Source organism: Silene latifolia, chromosome 3, assembly GCF_048544455.1.
Source record: "Silene latifolia isolate original U9 population chromosome 3, ASM4854445v1, whole genome shotgun sequence".
Classification (NCBI taxonomy): domain Eukaryota; kingdom Viridiplantae; phylum Streptophyta; class Magnoliopsida; order Caryophyllales; family Caryophyllaceae; genus Silene; species Silene latifolia.
The window spans coordinates 84,044,720-84,072,145 of record NC_133528.1 but is presented as its reverse complement, the minus strand read 5'-3'; the positions used below and the strand labels follow the sequence as shown (position 1 = coordinate 84,072,145).

Sequence of the window (27,426 nt, the reverse complement as noted above, 5' to 3'; positions counted from 1 at the left end):
ACATGGGAACTACAACCGGAAAATGTATACGAGAGGTATTTAATCGAGAAAGAGTATGAAGAAGCTCATTTTTATGTGCTAAGGAACTGTGGAGATTTTTTAGATACTTATGAAAAGTAAGTTAATACTTCATCATTACTCAATTGTTTTTTAATTATCAAATTAGATCGAATTTATAGGTAATTAATACATAACTAAAACATGCTTTCCCTACTTATAGGGAATTTGAGGCACATATCAAAATCAATTTTCCCGATGTCACATCCTCTGATGATGTTTGGGCATCACATGAGAAAAGTTTTCCGAAATGGTTCCGAAATCAAGTAAGTGATGATACATTTTCTTTGAAATTGAACTATACATTTAGATTTCTTATTAGATATTGAAAAAAATATAACAACTTAATTAACATTTTTTTATTCATAGGTTCATAGATTGAAGGATCATCTAATAATAGCTTTAGCATTGGGTCCTAGTAACATGGTGAAGTCTTGGAGACGGTATTCCATCAACGGCTATAAGTTTCGAGCTTATAAGGAGGGAGTTGATGTTTCGAAGTCTACGTTAAGCAATGGGGTTTCTGTGAATTCAACTGAAGGGTTGGACTACTATGGAACCCTAAATGAAGTAATTGAGCTTTCTTATTATGCCGGGCAAAGGGTTTATAGGGTTATATTGTTTAAATGTGATTGGCTTGATAATTCCCCACAAGGACTTAGTATCCATAAGGTTTATGGACTTGTAGATGTAAACGAGAAAAAGAAACTTCATGGACATAACCCATTTGTGGCAGCTTTTCAAGTCGATCAAGTTTTTTATGCTCCTTATCCAACCATTAAGAAAGGTAATCAAGGTATTCAGTGGTCCGCGGTTTTTAAAACCAAGGCAAGATCACAAGTTGATGCTCCTATTGAAGAAAGTGTCTTTCAAGAAGATGTGGTTGTGAATGATCACTCAATTTCACCGATTTTGTTGGAAGATACAGATGATGAAGATGTATACGAAGTGACAGTGGAAAGAGGTCAAGGGGAATATGACAGAGACGTCGAAGAAGAAGGGGATGAAGATGAAGTTGAAGAACTTATTAGATACGAAAATGAGGAATTAGAGGAAGAAGTGGGAGTGCTTTTTTCAGAAGATGAACCTGTTTTGATTTGTAGTGATAGTGAGGAGGACTAGTTGTAATTGTACAATTATTAAACATTCAATAAAATATGCCCTCCGTTTTTTATTACTTGTCGTTCTAAGCTATTTGGTTTTTTGTTTTATACATGTCGTTTTAGCTTAACATCAATAGTGTGTTTCAATTTTCAAGATTTGGTTATAAGAAACCTCTCAATTCACCCGATAAAATGCATTAAAGAAGAGGCAAGTGGTAATTAGTTCACGTTTTCCATAGTGTTTTTTTCAATTGTTTATATATACCTACGAGAAATGGTTGTTTTGAACTAACGATTTGAATTGTTAACATGCAATGATTATGCCGAACATTTTTCGCCGTATGATTGGGAGCAATAGTAAGGCAAATGCATCTCAACGGAATCGGGAGGACGACGAGGTTGAGGATGAGGAAAATCCTGAATTTCCAACGGATAGACAGGAGAACATGCGGTGATTCTCTCGAGGCCCGTGCTCGGCCAGATCATTTTTGGTAAGTTTATGTTAATTTTTCTTAAGTTTAAAAAAACTTAACATTTACAGTTTTAATTTCAAATATTTATGTGTTTTTCAGGTGGGATGACGAACCAATCAAGAAATATGTTACTTGGTCATTCACCTGTAACACAGGAGATGAGTACTTCACTAGGTGGGGTGAAGCGAGTAACGCATACGCGTCGGAAGATGTGGAATTACTTTGCGGTAATTATGTTTTTCAATAATAATTTTCTTAAGTTTATAATAATTTTCTTAAGTTTATAAGAATTTTCCAAAGTTTTATATAACTAATTTCACACTTGTTTTTTGAAACAGACTCATGTAAGATCCATCGATCGTGGGTATGATCCTATTCCTGAGTGGCAGGCGAGGGTAACGAGGCGGATTACCACTCTTATCAATGGAATAAAATATAACAAGAAACCGCCAAAGTGGGTGCCTGTTTCTTGGTTGGAGAACCTTAGTAATAGGCCAAATGATCCTACTTTTTCCAAACATTCGAAAATCAACACGGCAAATAGGAAGTCGGGTGGGAAAGATGGGAAAGCATTGGGCACCCACACTCTTGGTCGGAAGAGTTGCTCCGATGCTTTCAAGGAATTGGTAAGTATTGTTTATATTGCTTTTAAAAAGTGGTTAATATATATGATTGACAAAAATATACTTGATTTTACTTGTTTCCATAATAATTTCAGGGTCAAGAGGCCACCCCTCACAAGATGTTCATGAAGACGAAGAAAAATAAGAAGGGCGAGTGGGTTAACCCTCGAGCGGCTGATGTTGAGGTAAATTCTTGAATTTAATTTAATATTTATTTTTATTACAAAAAACGATAATCTCTTTCTTATAAAGATAGGTATATATATATATCATTTCTGACGATTTTCTATTTTTTCAGTGATTTCCAAGAGGAGATGAGCCACCATTGCCACACTGGACGGTCTCGCGACGAGATTCGTGCCTACTACAAGGTCAGTAGGAGGGTTTGACGAGAAGAACCGGATGTTTGGGACAGGACCTACAGGGGCCCAAATATGGTATGATCTTCCTCCTAACAAAGCTGGCCGACGGTCTTTATCTTATGCTCCTAGCATGATTTCACAGCTTTCCACCCAAATGAATGATGAGCGATCCGCTCGAGTTGCTCTTGAAAGACAGGTTCGTGAACAGGCTGAAGAAATGGCGGCAATGAGAAAGGCTTGGGCTGATTTGCAAGCATCTCAACCCCCAAACACGTGTTCCCAATTTACTCCACATAGACGGGATGACTTTGGGGGTGGTGATGACGGGTTTGGAGGTATTGGTGGTAGTTTTATTGACCCTATAAACACTTAGAGCCTTTAAGTTAGAGCCTTTAGGTTAGAGCCTTTAGGTTAGAACTTTAGTTTAGTTAGTATTGTCGTCTAGTAAGTATGAAAGACATGGTAAAACAATTCTCTGTTTAATTTGTAAGACAATGTACAAATTTGACTATGTTTTTATGTAAAACAATTTGCGTCCCCTTCTCTTTTGTTGTCTATTGATTCCCGCATTAGCGGTCGACGTGAAAATGGATTCCCGCTTGGCGGTCGACGATTGGATGTGTTTTGCAGGTTTTGTTTATATTGGAAACGATGCAAATAGGCATCGTGGTCGGGCAAAGAAGTCAGTATTTGAAACGATGCAAAAACGCATCGTGGTGGGCAGCAGTCTTTTCCTGGCTTTGTTATTTAATACATCGACGGAAATTCCGTCGCAATTTTAAAATACCGACGGAATTTCCGTCATCGCGTTTTCCTCCCCATTTTCCAGATTTAACTAGAAACTCGCCACGTGTCCCACAAACCGACGAATTTCCGTCGGTAAAAACTAAAAACCGACGGAATTTCCGTCATCGCGTTTTCCTCCCCATTTTCCAGTTTAACTAGAAACGCCACGTGTCCCACAAACCGACGGAATTTCCGTCAGTAAAACTAAAAAACTGACGGAATTTTCGTCACTACCCTCTGTTAATGTGATTTTAGAAACTTACGTGGAATGCCACGTGTCAGACACAACTGACGGAAATTCCGTCAGTAATGCTAAACACTGACGGAAATTCCGTCACTATTGACCTATAAATAAGGACGGATTTTCCGTCACATATCCGTCAGTTTTTTGGAAGACTGACGGAAATTCCGTCGAAGATGGTATTTTACTTGACGAAATAAGCTGACCCCTGATTCCTGACGGAATTTCCGTCAGTAAATTGAAATACCGACGGAAAGGCCGTCAGTATGGGCTTTATTTTTCCGTCAGTTTCCCGCGTTTTTCTTGTAGTGGTCACATCTCCAGACATGGCTGAAGAAGCAACCATTGCCAGTCACTCTGAGCCGACAGCTGCGAATCTCTATAAGGGATTTGTATTACCAGGGGAGGCAAGAAAATTCGAGCCGAAGCCGTCTTATATCAATTTGGTTGAGAGAAACCAATTTGGGGGAGCTGCCAATGAAGATGCAGCCAAGCACATGGAGACCTTTATCGATTATTGCTGCTCCATACCCCCACCAACTGGTGTGACCCCGGATCAGATAAAAGAAACCATGTTTATTTTCTCACTCCGCGATGCTGCAAGGGAGTGGTATATGGATCTGGACCGGGCTGCTCATGGGATAACTGACTGGAATTCACTGGCTTTGGCATTTTACAAGAAGTACTTTTCTGCCTCGAAGACTAATGCCATTAGAGCTCAGATCACGAGCTTTAAACAGAGGCCTGATGAAAACTTTCATGAGGCATGGGTCCGTTTCAAGAAGTTGGTGCGAACCATTCCGCACCATGGTTTCGAAAAGTGGAGTCTATGCAATCAATTCTATAATGGGCTGTATGATGATCAGAGGGCTATCTTGGATGCTGCAGCTAGTGGCCGATTTGCTGAGAATATGGGAGAGACTAAGGGGTGGAAGATCATTGATGACTTAGCCACCCATAAAGCTGGTATGGGAATTCCAGAGGGAATCAGAGGAGGAGTCTTTGAATCTCCTTCTCAGCGCACTTGAAGCTCTCACTGCGAGATTTGATAAATATGAGTTGGGAGGAGCTTCAAAAGGAGGGATGTATCGGTAAATGCTTTGTTTCGAGACGGTCCTTTCGTCTCGTAGAAGATGTGGAGCCGAGGGACATGTTTCGAGAATTGTCCTAGTCCTTTTGAGTCTTGTCTTTGCCTTTCAACATTATAGGTAGACAAACACTTATTATGAGCCGAATGTCCATCCCAATTTGAGGTGGACAAGCCAAAATGTGCTCAATCCTACTCCTCCTCCTGAACCAAAGAAGCACTAGTATATTCCTCCACACAAGAATCAACAAGGCTTTCAGAAGCCTCCTTCTTTCACTCCTTCTAATCAAGGTGCATCATCTTCCGGTGGGGTGAGTGAAATTGGTGAGCTTAAGTCCATGATGCAAGCCCTTACAAAGCAGTTTCAGCTGAGTGATCAACAAAGAAACTCAAGTGATCAACAGAAGGACACGTCTATTAAGGCACTTGAAACTCAAGTTTCCCAACTAGCCGCGAATCAATCCTCGAGAAAGCAGGGTCATTTACCGACTCAAAATGAGAAGAATCCACATGAGACGGTAAATCTGATAGAATTGAGAAGCGGTCTTTCTTATGAGGGACCGGAAGTGTCGAAATCAGACCCGAAGATGACTAAAACTGATGGTGAACAGTGTTCTGTCGAAGAAAATAAGCTCACGGCAAAGCAAGTACTCGATCGACTGATTATAGGTGGTCGATCGAGCAGAATCAGGGATGAAAGTGCTCGATCGAGTAGTTTTTCTACTCGATAGAGTGAAGCAGAAAGTGGAGTTGATCGATCGAGTGGGAATTTTACTCGATCGACTGATTCTGAAGGAGAAACTGCTCGATCGAATGAAGAAATTGGTCGATCGAGTGGTATTGATGACGGGAAGCTTATTCGAGAGCCTGCTAGTGCTCGTTTAAGCGAGGAATCACCGGAAAGACCTCGTTCGAGAGGTAAGAAGCGTCCAAAGGATACAGAACTTGCACCGGAAGATACATTGGAAGCGAGAAACAAGGGACTTGAGATACCTATCACGATTCCCTTCCCGAGGCGGCTGCAGAACACAAAGGCCAATCAACAATTCGGCAAATTTGACGAACTTCTAAAAACTTGGAAGTCACTGTGCCGTTCACTGAGTTGCTGACAAAGGTACCCTCTTATTTAAAGTTTATGAAAGAAATTTTATCGCGTAAGAGGACTATTAATGATAGTGAGACAGTAGCTTTGACTGAGGTGGGGTCAGCCCTATTTCAAAATAAGTTACCTCCTAAGCAGTCAGACCCGGGTAGTTTTTCGATCCCTTGTCATATCGGTATCCATTTGATTGATAATGCGTTATGCGATTTAGGCGCTAGCGTGAGTGTCTTACCGTTGTCTCTGGCTAAGAGATTTGGTTTGACAAAGTTGAGTTGCACCAACATGACTGTCCAGATGGCCGACCGTAGTTTATCACGGCCACTAGGTGTATTAGAAGACGTACCTGTTCAGATCGGGAAGTTCTTTATTACCGTTGATTTTGTTGTCTTAGACATCCCCGAAGATGCACACACCCCTATAATTTTAGGGAGACCATTTTTGTCTACTGCCCGTGCAGTTATAGACGTCGGGGTTAAGACTTTGACCTTTCAGGTAGGGGACGGGGAGCTGATTTTTCATCAGTCTAAGTTCCGGAGAGCTCCCATGCAAGCCCAGCCTTGCAATGCTCTCTCTTCTATTGATCCTATTATTGACACTCCAGATGAAAATTTGGAGAATTGTGCTGCTATTGTTAACCCTCCACCTCAGACTGAGAGCAAAAAGGAGGAAAGTTCGTCTGTTTTCCTTGCTGCAGGTACAGATGAAAGCAATAAAGGAGCTGTCAAGGGAAATGGTGCAATTAAAGTCGATCAGATTGGAGATGATGACGCTACAGCTGGTGATAAAGGAGCAAGGACGAGGAAAATTCGCGCTTACGTGGATGTGAACTACTCCCCTCCTACCGTCTCAAGCGATAATTCATGCTCATGGAAGTTGAAGAGGATAGTCAATGTTGCTGAGGTGACGTCCTCCAGTCAGGAGCCCACCGAGGGGCTACTGAAATTCGTTGGGATTTAAGCGGGGAAATGCCCCGTGTAACACTTTGTAATAGATAATTTTTGAATTTTTCCGTTGAATTTGTTTTATTGCGTTTTAATTAGGACAATTAGTTTTAGACAGTTTTTAGCGTAGACGTAAGACTATAGACTGTTCTTATGCGTAATTGGTATTTTGGGAAATTTTTTGCACGTGTTTTAATGCAGGTTTGGGGAAGTTTTACGCATTCCAGATGAAGAAATGACGAAATTAAAGAGCTTACACGAGAAAAGTCCTCGATCGAGTACTTTTTGTACTCGATCGAGTGAAAATTTGGTCGACCGAGTGCTTTTTCCAGTCGATCGAGCAAAGCATAAAGTGGGACTTGTCGATCGAGTAAATTCTATTTGATCGAGCATCTGGATCATCAAAAGCGCTCGATCGAGTGGTTTAAAACCACTCGATCGAGTGAAAGTGAATAGGACGCAGGGAGTTTTTAACCTTAAACTCTTTTATTTTGTTTCTATTTCATTTTGTCCCAAAATTTTCGTCTACTCTACCCCTAATTGCGATTAAACTCATCCCCAAATCCCCATTTTTCTTGCCCAATCTCCAAATTCGCCACTTACAATCTCTTGCTAGCTAATTAATCTTCAAAAGCCCCTTATTTTCCCCTTAATTTGTGTTGATTTACACGGTTTTAAAGAAGGGTTAGGGTTTGCGGTTTTTAGCTCGAAAAATCGCTACTTTTGCTTGTCTATTGAAGATTAATTGCATATTGTAGGTCTTTTATCATCAAGTAAGTGTTTCTTCCTTCCTCTATGCATCTTAATTTCGTTTTTTCGAATTGTTACGAGGTAAATGGTTTTTAGGGTTCGAAATTCCTGTTTAGTCGATTTTTTTCGACTTAATTTGTCATTATAAGCCCTTAATTATCTTGCTTGATTATCAAATCCCCCTTCCTCGCTGTTGTTGCTTGCTTAATTCGAATTTTCCGCGATTTTGCGATATGGGTTAAGGACAGTCGATATCTTCGACTGTCACTGTGGTTTTTGTTGCTGTAATCTGCCTAGTAGCTTTAGGGTTACTTAATTGCTGTTAACATTACCTGTTTTGACCACCTTTTCGCCAAATATATGCTATTAGGGTATTTTAGTCGAAGTCTTCGACAGTCAGACGGGTTTATGAGCTTTCATGCCTTGATTAGCCTCAGTCATCGCTTACTCACTGCTGTTGATTAACTGTCATCCCGTCCCCTATCACCATTTGCATGCTGTAGTTCGAAATTTTTGAGGATTGTTGGGATTTGTATGCTGTAAAGTCGAAATTTCGACTGGTAGGGGATTTACATGCTGTCATATGCTTGTTCTTCGTGCTGTTATAGCCACTATTAGCAGCTGTTATCTTATCGTGCCCCCTACCCTATGTTCGCAGGATGGAGTCTAGTACTTTACCTTCTACCAGTACCACCTCCAGCCCGTCCTTGAGTGAGTCAGTGGCCCCTGCTGGTGCCACTACCTCCGCCTTAGTCACTACTGCAGCCCCAGTGTTCCTAGTTTCAGCTGCAGGGACGGTTTTTACTCCAGCTAGCTCAGTTCAGGCTGCCACTTCTTCTACGGTCACCACCACTGCTAGCACTGTTGCTAGTCCCTCTTCAGTGGTGACCACAGCGGCCACTACGTGTACACCAGCCTCTACTTTTACTCCTGTGGCAGACTCGCCAGCCGATCGCAGCGCAATGCTTCGAGCAGCTTGGTTCCTCACACCGTCGCTTCACGAGCTTCGCTTTGAGTTCCGAGGCCGGGTCGTAGATGATCTCGAGCTACGCCAGCTCCCCGTTACCTCTACTTCCGCTCCTAGCACTTCTACAGTGCCGCTTCGCTCTGCTTCTACTTACTGCATCACATAAACCGAGGGGACACCTCCCTCGACTCTCACCCAGATTATCCGCAGGTATTATTCGTCAACGCTTTAAACCGTACGAAATTTTATAACCTGCTTAAGTGTGTACATGTACCTTCCCGATTTTTGGATAAATCGGCACTAGAGAGACTCGGCATTTACGAGTCAGTTTGTGAGTTACTACGGGTCACGGGGATGCCTGGACTCATCACTATGAGAGGCCGCACCTTTTTAGAGCTGAGTCTCGAGTTTCTCAGCTCTTTTACCTTCTCCCCCGGGGCACACGAGACTGACCCCGAGAGCCTTTCAGTGTCCTTCCGGTTGTTTAACCGGACCTTTCCGATGGCACTAGGGGAGTTTGGGAGGTTACTTGACTTTTCCTCTACGGGCTTGACTGCTGCCCCGAGGAAGGTCTATCGTCAGCTTTGGCGGTGTCTGGCCCAGACCACTTTTAGGGAGCGAAAGCTCCATCAGGTCCACCTTCCCCCTGTCCGTTGTTTCCTTAGACTGATGGGGAGCACTATTTTCGGCCGAAAGGAGCCGAACAACATTACCAACAACGAGCTCTCCATCCTGGGCGGTTACCTGAACATCGACTGCGAGGGTCCTTTTACCCTCAACATAGCTTACTTGACCGCCCAGTACCTTCTGAGCCAGGGGAAGAAGGAGGCGGGAACCATTGCCTGCGGTGGCATAGCCACCATTCTTGCCCGTCGCCTTTACCCCACCTGGCCACGTGACTTGCAGTACCTCACGGGAGAGAGGTTACTGAGTCTGGATGCCATGCTCTCTCAGCATTGGCTGACCCCAGACTACCAGACTTGGAAGATTGACGGCTCCTTGTCTGTTGACTTACCTTATGACAGTCTCCCCCGTCTTGAGCCCTTGCCTACTGTCGCAAATGGCCACCGTCTGCCACCACTACCTCACCTTCTCCTTCCACCCAGACCTACTTCTGATGCACCCGCCGCCAAGAAGCGGCGACTTGAGACTGGAGAGGGGTCCACACCTTCAGGGAGTACCCAGCCTTCCACGACTACTCCCGATCCGACCCCTACACCCACTACTACTACCACTCCTACTCCACCTCCCACTGACCAGACACAGACTGAGCCGGTCTTACCGGCTACTTTCGTACCACCTCCCCCTTTTGTGACGCCCGCGGTCCTGGACCAAGGGGGCGCAGTTTACGGTTTGTTGCTTGAGGTTGCAGCGCGTCAAGCTCGTATGGAGAGGGACATGGCTCTTGCCTTACACCCTCTGTACGAGTACCACTTGCGGCGACACAGACCGATCCCGGAGGGTTGGCCACACCCTTCCTTCTTCCGGTACCCACCTGAGGGGTACCCGGCTACTGAAGAGGAGGAGGACGAGGACCCAGAGGTGGCAGTGGAGAGAACTCGTGCTGAGGAGCGGAGGAGGAGAGAGGAGGAGAGAGACCCGGAGTACCGGGTGGTGGTGGAGGAGGTCCGTGACAAAGCAATGGATTTACGACGACGAGTAGCTACTGGTCTACTCACTTCCCCGATTTTAATTGGTTTGGGGAAGTTCGTATTTTGTATGTATCTCTTACTCTTTTATTTTGTTTCCTTTATTTTCATTGTTTTTATTTTGTTGGTTGTATATTCCCGTTCCCCTGTATATATCTCTTTGGTGTATCTTTGGAGGACAACGAGGGCGTTGTCCGTTTTGGTTTGGGGAGGGTATTGCATCCTTTTGAGTCTGCATTTGCATTTGTTTTTGCATTCACGTTTATTTTTCAGTTTGCATTGTTGTTTATTTTTAATCAAATTCAAATCCAAAAAAAAATAGAAATGTTCAAAAATTCAAAAAATTTCACGTTTATTTTTGCATATAGGTTGAGTCGGAACGGTAGATTTCCATGATGACAATGCACTATAACTTGTCATTTTACTTGAGCCTTGCACTTTATTGATAGTTATTAGTTTTGTCATACGCATAGTCTACGAGTTTCTGTTCAAATATAGCTGACTGTTTAGACTTGACCTGATAAATTGGCAAACTACTTAAAAATTCTGAGATATTAGAGCCCATAACTGGTGACATTCATGACCAGTTCATTAGGAATTTTGAGTAGTACTCCTTGCATAGCATGTTCGTCTATTTTGCACATTCATGGCATTCAATTTCTCGTCAAATGCACATATTCGGGTTTGTGGTTGGTGTCACAAGCAGGGAGGTGCTTGCAAATTTCCCTTTCCTTATATTTTTCACCCATCTAGCTCCACATAAACCAAAATTGCCTTTTGACCCATTAGCTACATCCCAAACTAAGCCTGCCTAGTCAAGCTAGTTAGTATGTTCTTTTGCGGTATGCTTTTCCGTTGCTTTTTTGCCCGTGTTTCTTGTTATGGAGTTGTTGGAAAATAGAGGAAGGAAGGAGGAAAAGAAAGAAAAAGTATTGAAAAAAGAAAAAAAAAGAAAGACGTGAAAGGAAGAAAAAAAAAAGAATGAAAAAATGAAAAAAAAGAGGCTGGAACGTGATACAAGAGAAGAAAGAAAAAAAGAAAATTTTGAAAAAAAAGAGTTGACTTGTTTCAGTTGGTTTATTTCAGACGGTGTTTAAGAAAGGGAAGTTTGTGACCGTCTGACTCCTCCGTTCTATCCAATTATTTTTGAGGAGATTGTGTTTGAGTTTAGTGAGTTTTGTGCCAAAAGAAGGGCACTTGTACTTAGTCTTTCAGTCAGTTGAGATTCGGATGCTTTACTATGGTCCTGTTAGGAACTAGCTTGACGCTTTTACCTCCACATTTCCATAACATGTTTTGCCTTTTCTCACCCGAACCTCACTAATCCCAAATTATTTGTAAGCCCTCGGCTGTGACGGACATTATTGGTTGGAGTGTGTGCATTAGTACTTGAATTGTCTTTCATTTTTGTTGCATGCATGCTATGTAGGTCGCCGTTAGGTGAGTGACTGTCTTTTCTTCTCTCTTTTACATATAACATTCACCCTTTGCTTCATGAGAGAAGAGTGACCACGAGAGAGTCCGATTTATTTGGTCTTGCAAGGTCGATAGGTTGGCTATATTTCTGAACAGCTTATAATTCGTTTGCGTATTGACTGCTTAGCTTTAACTATTAGTTTTTGTTGCATTAAATTGGTTCAAGTAGACAAGTTAAGCTAGCTCTGAGTTATCATTTCCGTTCCATTAGGTTGTGTATAGTTTTGAGTTTACTCGAGGGCGAGTAAAGGTTTGGTTTGGGGAGATTTGATACGTGCCTAATGTATAGTCTTTTTAGTCTATTTCAGCACGTATTTCTATGCATTTTTATACTATTTTTATGGTATTTTGCCCCGAATTGGCTACTTTGGTTCGTTTTGTCCATTTTTCAGAAATGAACGCGAAAGTAGTGGAATCGTACCCTTTTTCGTCCTTTTGCATGCATTTAGAGGAGACGGGATTGTTCCAGAGTGAGATACTGCATTTGGAAGCATCGTGGCACGCATTACGAGGCATTTAGGCGCAGACTTGAGCTGAAATAAAGTCAAAGTACTCGATCGAGCTGTTTTACCACTCGATCGAGTGGTTTCTACGTCCCAGAGTGGTCGATGGAGCATTTTATACTCGGTCCTTAACTTGCAGAAAGACCATCTACTCGATCGAGTAACTTTCTGGTCGATCGAGTAGATTTGGCTGAGGATTTGGTCGTTCGAGTGGTTTTAATCCACTCTATCGAGTGGTTTTGATGGTTATGGGCTTTAATCAGGCCGCGTGATGTTTATTTCGCTAAACTTAATTATTTTGCTACTTAAGCACGCTTTACTAGGTTAATTGGAGGATCTTTCATTTTATCAAACTCTCTACTGTTAAACTTTGCTACGTACATTATTCCTCTTCACTGTAACCTTGCTTTGGGATTATTTTCACTCGGATTTTGTGTTCTTTACGCCGGATTCGCTTGGATTGTAATTCCTTTCTCCTTCTTAATAATAATTAATCATTTGTTTGCTTTTAATTGCTTGTTACTTTGATTATCCTTCTGCCCTAATTTTCTTTTATGCAATTTATTGTTTATTTCATAATGTTTACTGCTGGAAAATTACTTGCTGTTAGTTTAATTAGCGACGTGAGTAGCTAAACCCCTTTCATGTTGGGATTAGGGGATCTGCGGTAGAAATGTGACGATGTAGTAAATGAATTAGATGAATTAATTGTGAGACCCTGTCACCATAGCAATTTAATTGTATTTATTCGACTTAGTTGAGTGCACGCTTCTATGTCACCCTTAAATCTGGCTAAAATTAATCCTGGATCGAAAGATTGGACTAAATAGGCCTGCTATGAACAGTAGACTACCCTAATGAGGATGAAAGTTAAGTTAGTGGTATTTTAGGATAGAAAGTGGACCGAAAGGACCTTTCAACATCCGTCTCGCATATAATTCGTCTGAGTCATTTACAGCTGAGTCACTAGACTTCCGTAGTGAACCGAATTCCCGACATGTCCCTCCTTATCTGATAGTTTAATCTTATTTTCTTGCTTTTACTGCTCTTAACTTTATTTCTCTTTCCCTTAATTCTCGTAGTTTAGAAACCAATTCAATCAAAACCCCCCAATTGTTACTTTAGGACTAGAAATAGATAGCTGATAATTAAATTACCTCCCTGTGGATTCGATACTCGACTGCCTCTACTACATTTTAGTTGAGACCGTTAGGTTTTATCTTTGATAGGGTTGCGATAGCCGTGTCAATAGCATTTACATGTAGTTTGGGTGATTTGGAAGCTTCTTCAAGCTTAGCCATGGCCTTCTCAAACTTCAAGTTGATGGTGTCGATATGATCACTTAGTTGAGCACCCAATTGTGTGACTGAATCTACCTCATGCTTTCCTCCTCTAGTGGCCTTTCGAGGCCTACTATATTGGGAATTATGAACCGCCATCTCTTCGATTTTGGCCCATGTTTGGTTGTCATCAACTTCGGTAAACCTCTCATTGGATCCCATATTAAGCACATTGCGTGAGTCTTTATATAAGCCGTTCCAAAATTGTTGAACAAGGAACCACTCATTAAGTCCATGGTGTGGACAAGAGCGACAAGTGTCCTTAAATCTCTCCCATGCTTCATATAATGATTCTTCATACCTTTGTTTGAACCCGGTGATTTTGGCTTCAACATGTTAGTCTTCTCCGGAGGATAGAATTTCTTGTAGAAGGCAAGTGCTAACTTCTTCCATGAATCAATACCAAGGGTAGCCTTGTCTAGGCTCTTCAACCATTGCTTTGCGGTTCCGATGAAGAAAAAAGGAAACAACACCCACCGAATTCGGTCTTGAGTAACTCCGGTTTGAGAAATTGCATCACAATAGTAACAAAAAGTCTCCATATGTAAATGAGGATCCTCACTAGGCATCCCTCTAAATTGACTTCTCTCAACTAATTGTATGAATACGGATTTGGCAATGAAATTACCGGTTAAATGTGGTGCTGTAAGAGTACCATTTGGTAGGTTTTCCTCGGTTGGTACGGAATGTGATGAAAATTTAGGCATTATTGGTTAATTTTGTGGTTGGTTTGGAATTGGGTTATCCTCTCCTTCTCTTGCAAAAGGGTTGACAAACTCAATGTTATTTGGTTGAATGTCCGCAATCTCTCCAATACCCACAACTCTTGAAGTACCTCTTGCAACTCTTCTATTGTTGGTTAAGGTCCTTTCAATCTCAAGATCAATAGGTAATGGATTACCTTGTGATCTACTAGTCATGCAAAATATCAAACAACTAGAAAACAATTAGAACAACCTTGAGGAGATGAGTTCCCCAAGGTAAAGGAAAGACACAACTAAAAACAATTAACGAAAATCAAATCAATTGAACACCGTCCCCGGCAACGGCGCCATTTTTTGCGTAGCTAAGGATTATGTGCCTGTCGTTAAAGCTATCAACCAAAACAATATTTCTAACTCTACAAACTACTCTTTAGTGGAGTGGTAAGTAAAGGTCGGATCCCAAGGGATGGGTATTGATTTAGGATTTCAATTGTAAGTAGTTCATGTCTTAGGGTGTCAGAATTTTGGGTTGAGATGAGATGCAGTCAAAACTAATCAACAAGATGAATGTAAATTAAGGAAAACAAAGCAAAGATATAAAAGGGGTTTTATAAACAATTGATTAAGGGCACTAGGGTGTTATGGGTTCATAAGGGAATCATGGAAATAGATCATACAAACATGTTCTCAAATAGATGCAAGCAACTTATTGTTGTGATGGAATCGAGTTAGTGTATATCTTACAATTCCTAGGAAGATTTAGGTTCCTGAGCCTAGTTGATCAAGACTTTACAACACCTACAAGTCGACTTAGTCTCTTCCTATTCAACTCTATGCATGGTCTAACAAGGCTTGAGTTGGCTTATATCTTACAAGCCTCATTGAAAAGATAAGATATGGGTACAAAATGCAACGTTTCATAGTCTAGCATTTCATCAAAAATAATATGTGCATAGGTTGAAATCACAACAAGCAAGCATTCAATTATGAAAACATATTAATTTAAGCATAGATTTAATTCCATGATTGATTCCCCTAATTCCCCATTAAGACTAGCTTAAGAGACTACTCACTCATGATCAAGTTTAACATGCTAATAAGGTGGTCAATCATACTAACAAAGCAAAACATGATGAACAAGTGATGTAATTAACAATAATTAAGCAAAGGTAAAAGGGATTATACCTACTTGAGATGATCCAAATAATACAGCAAAGAATAATAGAAGTAAACTTGATGATTGATGGAAGGTTGTGAATCCTCAAATAAACCCCAATAATCTTCTAATTACCCAACTAAAACTAAGAACGATTGAGAAATTAAGGAAAGATTGAGATGTGATTAATATTGAAATGTGTATTATAACTTGGATTAAGACTAAATTAAGAGAGATTAATACTTGATTAAGAGATGGTTCTAAGATGATGCTAATCTAGGTAGTACAATAGAGTATTTATACTAAGGATTAAGTACAAGGATTAGGGTTACTAAGGGCTTAAATGACGATTAAGACCCTAAGAGAAGTTGACGATTTGCAAGTCCCTTAGGGACACGCATGAGCTGGGCTGCAAGACCCTCAGGGACACGCGCGTCCTGGCTGAAGAATGCTCGGGTCCTGTGAGAAGATCCGCTCAAGCCGAGCCTTGGGACTCCCGGATCCTGGCTTGAGACGCTCGTGCTGAGCTCGGGACGCCCGGATCCTGAGACAGGGTTCCTTCTCCTTTTCTTGACTTCCTAACAATCCGTGGGGACTGTCTTGGGGCCGTGGGGATCTTTCATCATTGCCCAATTCACTTGTTTTATTTGCTTAGGCCTTTAGTCTTGGTTTCCTCTTCGATGCTTGGTCATTAGATGCGATCCATTTAGCTCCATTTTCCTCCATAAATGCAAGGCTAGCCATCCACTCCTACCAAGGACACAAAACCTCAAAGAATATGCAAAATGGGGAACTAAAGATAAGAAATGACCCTAATAATCGCTAAAAAGCATGGGAACGAGGTTAATTCGGGGACTAAATGTGCACAAATATGAGTCACATCAAAAAAAATGAAAATACGCCGGATTAGGAGTGATAATACGATTAATAGTTGATTTAATACGTAATTAAGAGCTACGTCAAAGCGAGAAAGAGTTCAGGGACAGAAGCCAACCCAGAACAGGCACAGCATCTGCTGCATCCTCTGGAAGGGGCGCAGCTCTTCCTGCGTCTGTTCTTGAGCTGGGCTCTATCTGCGAAGTCAGAACCGCAGATTGTTAATGTTCATTGGGGAATTTAAGGTCGATTATTGATATTAGACTCGAATTGAAGTGATTTAACAGATTACATACATCTTGAACCGTCATAAAACGAATTAAAGGTGAGAATTTACAGCGGTTTACATGGTTATGCGAACTCGTGTCGGATTTGATAAAGGAACAAACTTTGAACTTGAAAACGAAATTGGAATAAAATAAATTGAAAATAAACAAACTATGTACAAAAGATGAATTCTAGAGACTTGATATGAACGAATCAAACCTCTAAAATTCGGGTTTGAATAAGATAACGAAAACCCGCAAATATTGATTATAAGGGATTTAAGTCGAAATTAAACGTTATAATTTGAAAGGATTAATAAAGACATTTTCTATATACTGATACGAACAAAAGAAACGAAGAAACCAAAAAAAAAAATGGAAAGTTGCAGAAGATCGAGGAAGAAGAAGAAGAGCAGGAGCAGCGGCAGCCTCAAGAAGAGGCGCAGCATGCACTGCGACTCTTCGAAGAGTCGCAGCTGCTGCTGCGTTTCTTCTCGAGGTCAGATCTTTGCTGTTTTGTAAATACGGTTTTAAAAGATGGTTTTTTAGGATGGTTTTGAACGTGCTTTTAATATAAACCTTACATTAATGATACAAAATAAAAGTACAATGAAATAAAATAGGATTTACACCCTCAGACTTACATGTTTGACAAAACGAGATTGACTAAAGTTATCGTTTAGTGATTGCTCGACTCGAATATGCGATTATGAAAGTGCCCTTGTTTAAGGATTAAAAAGATTGATTAGATTGATTAAGTGGAGTTGGTCAAATTGGTCAGTCTATGCAACGTGACTAGGATTCAGAATGATCTGAGCTTACGTGGTCGATTGATCAAGCATGTAGGCGTCGAAAGCAAAAGCGTGGTCTGGAATACAAAGAGAGAAGAGAAGGGCGGACACTCGCATGCCAAATATGGAGACCGAAGGTCTCTATTTATACTAAACACACGAAGGAGTTTAGGAATGACACGGATACGGAAACAAATCACGGAAATATTCTGGAAAGCGTGGAATAAGGGCTGGGAAAGAGGCGAAGCAGCCACTGCGACTCTTGGAAGAGGCGCAGCACCTGTTGCATCATTTCCCCAGAGGTTTCCTCCTCAACAAGAAAGATTTCCGCATTTTTTATGGAATTTCGGTAGTTATATACTTTCTTATTCCGTGAAACATAATATACGGAAGATATTTCCTTAAAATATTAAATTAAAATTAGGAATAAATATCCAGAGAATTCTAGAACACTCCGGAACATTCCGACTCGGCGTTTAAACGGTTTTTAGAAAATGAAGCGGTTTTTGACCCGGACTCCAAATGAACTCTTATTAATGTCAAAACGACCGTATCGGTGCGTAGATGACGACCATGAGGTTGACTCGAGTGTTTGAGCTATCACTTGTCGATGAACTTGTGAACTGTCATAAAATCGTTCCGCATATCAAACATACGGCCCAATCATCACTGGGTGGTTGGGGGGAGGTGCAGAAATGAGGTATCTACAGAGTCCCCACTTTGACTGAGGCTTGGACAAGGCGAAAGTCAAAGTATAACCATCAGGTCAATCGAAGATTACAACCTAACGACTATGGCGGCGCGAGGCGGCTCAAGGGGTCTGAGCCAAGGACCTGTCGTCGGGAACATTTGAGAGTCTGTTGACTATCGGGGAGGGTCGTTTAAAGTCCAATAGACTATGTAAGGAAGCTTGCCAGCCATAAGAAGAAATCATACCTGGGGGAATATGCATGTGTCTGTCCTCAAGAAAACTCTCGCTGGGGAATATGCCGATGACTCTGCTGGGGAAGAATCATACGCTGGATCAACGACGACACGCCATTAGCACCGCGAGGAGAAAGGTAAAGGTATCAACAACGACGCACCATTAGCGTCGCTGAGGAGAAAGGTAAAGGTATCGACAACGACGCGCCATTAGCGTCGCTGAGGAGAAAGGTAAAAGTATCGACAACGACGCACCATTAGCGCCACTGAGGATAAAGGTAAAGGTATCGACAATGACGCGCCATTAGCATCACTGAGGGAAATAAAATGTATCGACAACGATGCACCATTAGCATCATTGAGGGAAATAAAGGTGTCGAAAACGACACGCCATCGCTAGAGGGAAAAAAGGTGTCGACAACGATGCACCATCAACAGCGTTGAAGGAAATAAAATGTATCGACAACAATGAACCATTAGCAGCGTTGAAGGAAATGTCGTGGTTTTCTGTAGTCTGTTGAAGAAAATGCTGATCTGGACGAAGTGAACGCCAAAACGGAGCCATATGTTGAGGAAGAGGCGCAGCAAAGCCTGGGCCCACAAATAACGAACTTATAACGAATTTTAACAAATTTTGAGGAAGCCTGTTGGAAAAGGCGCAGCAAGAGCTGCGACCCTAGGAAGAGGTGCACCTAGTACTGTGTGCTTTCCCAACTCGTCCCTGTCTAGGTAAAAACCCGACTTTAAGTCGTGTTTTATTTTCATTTCAAAACACAAATATTTCATTTCTTCATCAAAACCCAACCAAATTCCGTCAAGAACTCGATCAAATCTCGCCATAAATCATGACTAATCAAGGTATGTGACTTGCACTTGCTTTAATTTGCATTTGTGCTCCATTTTAGGTCGAAAATTAGGGTTTTTATTTCCTTATATTTCGAAAATTTGGGGCTTTTGCCTCAAATGGATTTGCCTCATGAAATTGACATTCGAAATGATAAATTGGCAATGTTAGGAACACAACCATATATCCCTTTGGAATTTTCATCGAGTATTAAGGATTTGAGGGCGAAATGTGACGGTTTCTCTACTAAACTGTAAAACTGCTCGAAAATGGCCCTATACTAGCCCATTTTTTTATGAAACTTAGTGTTCTGAGAGCCTTGAGTAGTGGGTAAACTTGCTATCATTCCGGATTTTTGATTTGTAACAGCTCTTCCGGGACACTTTTATGTGGCATAGTTGACGTTGTAGCGAAATGCTGCCGAATGTTTGGCTCAAACCCGCAACTAGGCTCGAACTAAGACTATTCTTGACCCGTCCTACCACATGAGTGGTTGGACTTTGGGAAGCGTGGCCAATGATGGTCAGAAATGCCGCTTTTCATGCTTGAAAATGCTCGAAAGTGCTTAAAAAATTTTTCTAATATTGGTTTATTTGCTTTGATTGCAGAGGATATCCCTTCTGCGTCGGGAAGATACTTCATGGAGACCGATGTTGTGCCTGAGCCTTCTACCGTCCACGTGATGGAGGAGGACTTAGAGGAGGAGGAGGAGGCCCCACGGAGGGCCAACTTGGGACGAGGCGGCCACCAGCTCGCAAGAGCGCCTGAGTGGGCCGAGAAATTGGATGGTAGACATCTCATTTGGGTAGGGGAGAGCCACTTGCCGTACAGGACGGCAAGGAGTATGGTGAGCCTTCCACTTGTCATTTCTTTATTCGTTTCCTTATTTGTTCACTTTTTATCGTTTCTTAGCTCATTCATTCCTTGTCATTTGCTATGCTTAAGAAAACTTTCTTTTGGATTGACGCAGGAGGCCGGGAACATGAGGTCCTTTTACGGCTACACGACGATGATGGATGCCTTCGGGAAGCTGGCGGAGGAGGAGCAGGCCATCATCGAGCAGGGAGCTTTCGGTGACTTGGTGCGGGCTTCGAGACAGATTAAGGAAAGGAAGATTCGGGCTAACCTTTTCCTGATTCGAGCCTTTCTTGATCGGTTCTGGGACACGACCTCGACTTTCCATATGCCTTTTGGAGAGATCGGGGTCACCTTGGAAGACTACGACATGATCTCGGGTCTGTCGTGTGGAGAGGAGCCGGTGTTATGGTCGTCGACGGCCATGAGAGTTGACTCGACCGAGGCGAGGAGTTTGATCGGCTGGAACCTGGCTACGAGTGCGGCCCAAGTTCCTGGTTTGGTGCCGAGTTCCTACATGAGAGACTACTTCGGCGGTAGGGTTCCGGCGAGGGTGAGGATGGATGGGCGCATGATGCCTCCACTTCCTTGCACTGCTGAGCAGCGGGCCCGCTAGTGGTTGTGGTGGTTCTTGTCTTCGATTTACCTCAGAGTCAAGGGGGAGAGGCTGTCGACGAAGCTTCTTCCGTTTCTTGCTGACTTGAGTAGTGTAGGTCATTGGGACTGGGTTACTCCTAGCTTTGCGGTCCTCACTCGCTACATGAGGGCCATAGTTCGTCCGGAGTTGATGGAGAAGGGGACTTCTCCTGCCACTGTCGGTCCTGGACTTCTGTTGGAGGTATGAACCTTTCTTGCAACTATGAAAAATCATTTTGTCATTATTTTTCTATACTATTATCTTTTTGAAAATATGAAAGATCATTTTGGTAGAGAATGAGCTGTAATCACTATCATTTGTCTACAGGCGTGGGTGTACTCCTACTTTCCCAGTTTTGCGCCCAAGAGGGCGGCGGACGTACCGAGGGAGTACCCCATCGTCAGGGACTGGATCGTGTACCGTCGGAAGAGTCAGCGGTCTTCTTACGACGTTTGCCGGAGGGGCGTTAACACCCTGACCTTGGACAGCGTAAGTATCTTGATTCTTATTTATATCTTTTTCTTTGCTTAGAGGTGATCATAGGAATGACCCCATTCTCTTGCTATAGTGGGTGCCCCGGCCCTGGGAGAGCTGCACTGGAGCTCCAGCTTTCGTGGCTGAGGTTCTCCATCCTCGGAGTTCGAGTCAGTTGCTGTTGACGACGCGCATGGGCCCTGTGTGGTACTTGGGCGAGCGTTTGGGTCGACAGAGCTCCCGCGACACTTTCACAGTTCCCATCGATCCTCCACGGACGATGTTTAGGGAGCCTTCGGAGGCTGAGAGGGCGACGGACCTGGCCGGTGCGAGTGGTGACGCTCTTCTTCTTCCTGGCGTGGAGTACGCGGAGTTTGTTCGCCAGAGGTTGGCGTACTGGCCGATTGTGGTAAGCATATTAATTTCTTATTTGTCTTTGATTAAACTGATAAATGATGAATGATCATCAAAATAACGAATCATTTGAGCCTTGCAGAAGATCGAGGTGGCGGGCGTCGAGCCCCCAGCTTTACCAGAGACACTGAAGTACACCAACTCGGCGGGCATGACGACGATGTCGGAGATCCGTGACTTCGGCGAGGCGGTGACTGACTCTGGCTTGGACGAGTGGCAGCATATTGTGAGGAGGGTAAGCCCCCAGCTTTGACTGTCTTTTGTACTCTTATACTTTATTACATATGAATGCATTTGCTTGAACTTTCTCTATATGCAGGTGGCACCGTCCAGACACATGGAGTTATGGAGGATGGCCAACCGGCTGCGAGCTACAGCCATCGAGGTCCTTGCCGGTGGCTCAGGGAGGCAGGTATGAACCTTCCCAACCTGTTTCTCATTTCTTATCTTTCAATCTTGTAGAGAAAAGTAGAATAAAACATTGCTCCATGTCTTCTGTGTAGAGGGAGCGTAGCTTGGAGCGTGAGCTGGCGCAGTCCCAGGAGGAGACGGCCCGCTTGTTGAAGGAGCTTGAGACCAGAGACGATGAGATTGCCGCTCTTGAGGTGACAATAGCTGAGCTGAGGGGACATCGGGACTAGTTTGCCGGCTGTTTGTTTGTTGTATATTTGTACATTTCCTCTTTTGATGTCACTTTGGGCAGGAGCCCGTCTTTTGATGTACATTTGGTCGTTTGGTTGTATATATGATGGCCTGTATGCCTTTGTTGTTGGGTGTTTGTTGTATCTGCAGGTTAGCTTAGAAAACAGGTTTGGCATGTGACGGTTTACGAAGAAATTCACGTAGAAAAATCACATAGCAAAGCATATAATAAGTAATTAAATTAAATAAATGGCCTAAACAAGCGCGAAAATGAAAAAAAAAGGGTGCCCAAAAATGGAAAAAAATGAAAAATAGGTGACGCTACGCCGACGCGACCGGACGGTAGGGAGGGCTACCCCCTAAAAAAAGAAATTAAAAGAAATGTCTAAGTGTATTAGAAATATTTTAAAAAGAGGGAGTGAAATGATTCCTTGAAATGAAAAAGAAAATAAAAATGGGTAAGTGTGCGTATATGGCGAAAATGTTGATTTTGCCTTGAAAAGCGAACCCGTATCGATTAGGAAACGCAAATTTGGCAATTACACGGAATTACCAAATTAAATCCTTATAGGAATAGGAAATTTTAACTAAAACGGAATTAGGAAAGAGCCGTAGCAGGAGCTGTGATCCTTCGAAGAGGCACATCAACTGCTGCGTCATTTCCCCAGCTTGTCTGTCTTCTGCTGAAATTAGGAAACATCGAATTGTATAAATAGAGACCTCGGTTGAGCTCCTATTCTCAAAATTCTTTCTTTCTCGACTCGTCTATCACATAAAATCTCTTATAAACTTCTCCAAATTTTCCAACAAAATATGGATGCATTTGAAAATCGCATTAAGGAGTGGACGAATAAATTCACAAATGTGGAGAAACACGACATGGTTGCGTTTAATTTGGGATAAATCATAAGTTTGATGCTAGTGAAGGTCGTGAGGCCCTTCTTGGATGCATGTCTTGAATATTGGGACCCAAGTTTCCATGTGATTGCCTTTCTGGGACGCGACATTTGTCCTTTTCCTGAAGAAATTGCCGCGGTTGGAGGATGAGACGCAGAAGGTGTTCCGGTTATACCTCCTAGCTCTCAAGGATATAAAAACAAATTTAGGGACTTGCTTGGGTTGACCAAGGCTGAGGTGGACCGTCTTATGACATCTAAAGGAGTCCGCATGTTTGATTTTGTTGATCGATTTATAAATAGTGAGGACCCCACTATCTCCTATGTGGCGAGGCACCGAGCTTATGGATTCTGCCTTCTTCATTGCTACATTCTTCGAGGGCATGTGGATCAAGAGATGAGGGGTGACCCTCGATTTCTGGGCATAGTGGAGCAAATGGAACAACGCAGGAGCCCATCGTGCTTGATTCTAGGAGAGACCATCCTAGGATTAGACAACAGGAAGGCGAACCGCGTGCTTCCTTATCTTGGAAGTCCTATCATTTTACAGGTAAGAACCCGTTTTGTCCTATTTGGCCATTTTTATTATTTCTGATTTTTTATATTTTTTTTGGCCGAATATGGGACTGAGTCCCGTCTCCTGGTCTTTGCAGATTTGGCTGATGGAGAGACTGCGGCTGATCGAGGCCCCAGTTGATGTAGTAGGATACCGCTCCCGATCGATTGCAATGAGAACGAGGCAGTACATGGTGGACTTCACCCGAGTATGTGATTATTGGGAAAAGAAACTGAAGAGTGAAGGTGGGCCCCTGATCAGATGGATAGTGCCATGGTGGCATCTCAGGTCGGTGACTGGAGTATCATCCTTGGATCCGACACGGTCCATTCACGTTCCTGGCTTGGAATTCATGGTTCATACCTTTCCGGAGAGATTGATGAGGCAAGTGGGCTTAAGACAGAAAATTTCGAAGCTAAACACTGTCCCTCAAACTGCCTTGGCACATATTGCAGAGTCTTGTCGGGAGTGGGCTATTCGTTAGGCCCAAAGGAATATGTGGTTCATACCTGTCCCGGTTGGCTCATTATGGGTATCTGATTCATATATGCAATGGAGGAAAGGTAGAACCCCTGAGGAGCGTGAGAAGCTAAGGAAGCACGAGCCTGTAGACTGCAAAATCCATGAAGTGGCGAAGGAGAACCAAAGGTACTTGACTGAGGAAGAAGAAGAAGCCGGATATCGAGTTGTTCGTCCGTCTAAGAAATCAAAGAATGCTCCTACTGAGAAGATGGTGGTGGACCGAAATGAAAATGCTAGATCGCGAGAACGACCGTTGGTTATTAGGTCGAAGATAACGTAAGAGCGTCCCGCTCGTGGTCGAGACAAGAAATATGACAAGGGTGACAAAGGCAAGGGGAAAATGGAAGAATAGCCTTTAGTCATTTTATAATATTATTATTTATTATTATTGTTGGAGCTTGTGTCCTCCACAAATTAGTGTGATAACATTTATAAATCTCTTATAGGTTCACAAGGGTATACTTCGTATTTTATCAGTTGATTAACGATTACCTAATAACGATTGGCTTGCTAGAAAGTTTGACGTTATTATCATACTGATGGCGGTGATCAACTGGTCCCTAAAAGTCACACCTAAAGGATGTGTTTGAGAGATGTGATTATGGAAATGTAATCACATTGATGCCTTATATGACTAAAAGGTTAGTTCATGCATTTGACTAAACAGTTAGTCAATGTGTTGATGAGACGATTATTTAATTTACTTAAATAATATTAGCTGAGACGAATTAACTGTCAATTCGTAAATTGAATATAATATGTTATATTTAATTAATGTATATATAATGTTATCTTGGATGAATTAATATGTTAATTCGTAATTAAATGTAATCGGTTATATTTAATTAGCTAATTATAAATATGCGATATTTATAATTAAAGTATATTATACGATATTGTCATTATAAATTATTACAGACCGGCATTAATATATCGACTGCAAGCTATTGTATGTAGACTTATTAATACGGAACAAAATAAATGGCAATTTATATTAATACACATTATTATACATTTTGGATAACAACTTAAAATAAGGAGATTTTTCTCCTTATTTGTTGTGGGTGTATCTCGGTCAAACCGAGTAAAAGGGAAAGGAATATTGATGCGTGTCTTTTATATGATGTTTTACATCCCATTTTACACGCATTTCAGAGTTCATTCTTGTAGTTTATGCTACATTTCTCCCTATTTCCGTCTACTTCCGTATTTTGTACATTATTGCAGAAATGTGGAGAATTTAACGGGAAATCAAGCCAAATCCGTCCCCGAGTAATCTGCATTGCAAATGACGTAAAGGAATTGCTTAAGGAACGAGCTTGGTGCGCAATTCAAGGCCCAAAAGACAAGTCCACGAGTTAAAAGAAGTCAAGTAGCAGCTCCATTAGTCGATCGACCATAATCTTTAGTCGATCGACCAATGTTCGGGTTCCAGAAGCTACTGTTTGCTGAGATCCAGTCGATTGACCACCATTGTTAGTCGATCGACCAGATCGCTATTCCAGACGTAAATTAAAAGACCGTGAATCTTGAAGCCCGTGAAGTTTAGGTTTAGGAAATAAGGTGTTACGTTGATTGCTATATAACGTAACATAAACAATCAAGTTGGATATCAGTTTTCGATCCAAGTTTTTATCACAATACAGTACTTTCAGTTTTAGTTCATTCGAGTAATTAGGGTTTGGAACATCGGTTAGCATTGGATTTTCTGTTCTTATTCTTAATCGTTCCTCTGAATCTCGGTATTCCTTCTGCCCTAATTTCATTTTATTGTTTTACTTTCGTTTTTAGTATAAGATTTGCTATATTAGTATCCCAAAGCCATTTATCGTTTTATCGCTATTTGTTATTTACTTTAAGCATGAATTCAGTAATTGCTGTTAGTTTTATTGTTGTTATTACTTTCATCATGAGTAGCTAACTCTTCAGTGCTAGGATGTAGGCGATTTATGGCAGAGGCGGCATTAGATTAGACACGGACTGTCTCGCGTGTTGGTCGATCGACTGACATTGCCAGTAGATCGACTGACCTCGTAGGGTTTTCCCTCGTTTTAATTATTTTAATCTTGTATTTAACGAATCGAATGCATGCGACCAGTTAGATACCTATTTTGTGACTGACCCATTAGATCGAAAGGTAGGGGAGGTTATTAGACCATCAATTAAATCGACTAGACTGTGCTAAGATCGAAAGATAGGTATAGTTTAGACCGTTAGTCACTTTTCAGGACGAAAGTTAGTATTAGTGACATTAGGGACCTATAGCGAGATCGAGAGATGCTATTTGTTAAGAGTGGACCGAGAGGACCTCTTTATTTCCCGCCTTACCTGTGTTTGATTCAGACCGACTTAGTTTGCTGCCGCCGAAGCTATAATGAACCGACCATCCTAGTACCCTTCTTTTATCTGTTTAAATCGTTTATTTAGTTTATTGTCTTTATTCGCTATTAGCTGTAGACCAATTCAATTCAACCCCCACAATAGTTACCATAGACTAAATATAGATCAACTAGAATTTACAACTGCCTCCTCGTGGTTCGACCCTGTTACCACTAGCCTAGGTTAGTCTTAATAGGAGATTATAAATTTTATCTTTGGTACTCACAACGACGGGTATCAAATATCCCTCCTTTTCTTCTCTTATTTTCGGTTAATATAAAGAGAAAAGGGGATTCATTTCTAACCTAATTTTTAACCTAGCACACTCTCATCAAAAAAATACACACAAACCCTAAAAATTAACCAGTTAATTGGGGATCGATTCTAGCAAAGAACAAAGGCATATCTCATATCATCTTGGGTGCAACTGATAGGAGAATATCATTGCGATATTGTTCATAGGCCATATTAGCTAGGACTGAAGGTTATTTCTTAATTCTCTACTGTTTTGTTTATGTAATTTATTTTATGACTCGTATTCATCATAATAAATTCGTTATAATCCTTATAATTAAAGGGAAGCATAAAGATAATTCCCACAAGTGGTATCAGAGCCAAGGCCATGATTTTATTTTTGATGATTTTCATGAAATGAATTTAAAAAGGTTGTAGAATCGAAAAAAGAAAAAAAAAATTCAAATCGGCTGAAATTTTTTTTATGCCGAATTGAAAATTTTTTCCAGCCGGTTTTTTTGTTCTTGTTTTTGATGTTATATTTCCATTTTGATTTTTCATATTGTTGTTTTAATCAGTTAAAATGATTATATGAAGAATTGGTAGATGTTTGATTTAATGAAGATTAAGTTAAAATGTAAATGGAAATCGTCATGCTGATGATATAAAAATTTGTTTTTGCTATATATTTTTTGGCATATACGGTTAATCATGTTTCATTAATTCATATGCTAATCTTGTTCTAATAGCAACCATAAACGATTTGTTCTTTTTTTGTTTTAGGGCATTTTGCCGA

At 41.6% G+C, this 27,426-nt stretch overlaps 1 non-coding gene and 1 pseudogene across 1 annotated transcript; one reads left to right on the top strand and one right to left on the bottom strand.

Annotated features, from left to right (window-relative positions):
• Positions 1-4,352: 4,352 nt before the first annotated feature.
• LOC141650157 (small nucleolar RNA R71) lies at positions 4,353-4,459 on the bottom strand. Its single transcript, XR_012546210.1, has one exon. It is a non-coding gene; the product is annotated as a small nucleolar RNA R71 (small nucleolar RNA).
• A 9,230-nt stretch (positions 4,460-13,689) lies between these two features.
• LOC141650057 (small nucleolar RNA R71) lies at positions 13,690-13,789 on the top strand (annotated as a pseudogene).
• Positions 13,790-27,426: the final 13,637 nt, after the last annotated feature.